At 45.9% G+C, this 2,390-nt stretch overlaps 1 pseudogene; it reads right to left on the bottom strand.

Annotated features, from left to right (window-relative positions):
* Positions 1 to 1,302: 1,302 nt before the first annotated feature.
* LOC131758230 (ferritin light chain pseudogene) lies at positions 1,303 to 1,966 on the bottom strand (annotated as a pseudogene).
* Positions 1,967 to 2,390: the final 424 nt, after the last annotated feature.

Raw genomic sequence — 2,390 nt, 5'->3', positions numbered from 1 at the left:
ATGAGTAGTAGAATTAATTTTAATAATGTTTTATTTGACAAAATATATCCAAAATATTTTCATATAAGCATGTAATTAACATAAAAATTATTAATGTACTGTGTCACATTCTTTTCTTGATACTAAGTCTTTAAAAACTGGTGCACATTTTGTATTTACGGTACATTTGAATTTGAACTAGCCGCATTCAAGGACTCCGTATGTGGCTAGTAGCTTCTATACTGGACATCAAAACTCTAGATTTCCATAGTCCAGGTAACCTGCAGCTGATAGTAAGATTTCACTTTCAGTGCTCCCCTGGGATTGTTGAACTTGGACCAAATACGGAACTACATCTTGGATAATGCTTAACCAGTAATACATCCTCACCATAGCTGCCTAACTGTTGGGTGCATATAAGTTAGGGCTCAACAGAGTATCAGTGAACACAGTTTCTTGAGTAGAAGGAAAATGGTTAAGCGTCAGGCCTTTGATGCATTCTCTTCCTTTACCCGGAAAATGCCTCCAAGAAAGAAAGAACGAAGGTGACCCAGTCAATCTTCTTATACACATTCTAATTACAGAACTCCTGGGAAAAGCACTAATGCATTCAGTAGTGGGAGGGTCTTTTATCTAAGGAATACTTTGAGCCGATGCACCTGGCCTGTCCATGATTGCTTATGATATAGTCTGTGGATTGCGGGGGGCGGGGAATGAAATCTATGGATGTGTGGCCGTGGCCTTCTAGGAAATGTTATGAAAGCTATTTGGTATAAAATGAAGGAATTTCAGGATTAAAATAGATCCCCTCTGTGTAGGTGCTGTAGTCACATACATTATTAGTGATCTCATACATTCATCAGGGCTGGAAGGTATTGATGTGACAAGAAAGCACCAGGGGACCTGCACTAGGGATTCTAGATTTCTCTTTGCCTGTTCCATGGATTAATTTTAAACTCAAAATTATTACTAAAGTTTGAAACTGGTTCAAGTGAGTCTGGTTTGATAATTCAGTCCTTGGCATTTTTTCATTAAGAGATTAGACTATTTAACATGAAGAAAATGAGGTCTATAAAGATACACTTAATGACTTGGTTATGGACCAGATGAATATTGAACATTGCCTTCATTGAAGAAAGTCCTATTGAACAACCTTGCTCTGTACAGTAGAGATTTTAGTGGGAAATAGAACGTCACAGACTAGAGAGAGACTTGGGTTTGAGTCAGAACATTTCAATAAAGTAAGACAGAAATGTCAGGCATGCGACTAGGAAAAGAATTTGCTTAGGTCTTTTTTTTTTTTTTCTTTTTCTGCTAGAAGCTTTATTGTTTCCATTTGGTCCAAGGCTTGGGAGAGGGCTCCAGGGTAGTTAAAAAGCTGCCCCAGTGGCTGCAGAGAGGGGCCTTGGGGAAGAAACGCTGACACCAGAGGGGCTCCTCAGAGGCTGCTGGGCTCTCGAGGCCCCTAGCTGTCCTTGAGGCTGTCTTTCCAAGTGATGCTCGCCCAGCCCCGGGAGCAGCCGGCCTGCGGAGGTCGGTCACGTGGTCGCCCGTCTTCTTGATAAGTTTCACCTGCTCCTCCCGGAAGCGGCTCTCCCGGAAGTCACCGAGGCGGGCTCTGCAGGCGGAACCCACCGCGTGCAGCTGCAAAAGGGCCAAGTTCGGGTTCTTCTCCACGAGCATGGTGACTTCCACAGCACCCTGTGTCTCACGCCACTGATCTCGGGACCGACTCTGCACATCCTGGAAGAGGGCGCCGCCGCCGCGCTGGTTTTGCCTTTTCAAGAGACGCTGGACGCCCTCTCGCTTCTCCTCGGCCATTTCGCGGAGAAAAAAAGTGGTTCACGCCGGCCAGAGCCACATGGTCGTGGTCGAAATAGAAGCCCAGAGAGAGGTAGGTGCAGGGGGCCCGCAGATGCCTGTTGAGCAGCCGGTTGATGACAGCCTCCACCTCAGTGGAAAAATTCTGGTGAATCTGGGAGCTCATGGCTGTGATCGGTAATAAGGAGTCAAGATCAAAAAATGGTGTTGGCAGGTCCTGGTGGCCGAGGGTAGATGAGGGGGGCTGATTCGAAAGGTTGAGACTGGAAAAGAGGTTGGAGGGGGGCAGGGACTGAAGCAAGGGGCGTCCCTGGGTCCGGTGCATCTAAACACTGTTGAAGCCGGAGACAGATCTGTAGGACCATCGAGTGCACTGCCGCTTAGGTCTTGAGAGGTGAAGGAGGGTGGAGAAGAGGAGAGAGTTTTAATGGGGAGAGACAGGGAGCTAGAGAGACGGGAGAAGGCTGTACCTTCTGCCATTTAGTTCTGTACTTGGGAGCATACAGTATTTTTAATAGCATTACTAAACTTGAGAATAGGCAGATGTGTGTGTGTGTATATCTTCTGTTAAAGGAGCTAAGTTTCCGATA

This window comes from Kogia breviceps, chromosome 6 (assembly GCF_026419965.1).
Source record: "Kogia breviceps isolate mKogBre1 chromosome 6, mKogBre1 haplotype 1, whole genome shotgun sequence".
Taxonomy (NCBI): Eukaryota; Metazoa; Chordata; class Mammalia; order Artiodactyla; family Physeteridae; genus Kogia; species Kogia breviceps.
Note: the sequence above shows the minus strand (reverse complement) of the source record. Positions and strands in the feature narration are given on the sequence as shown.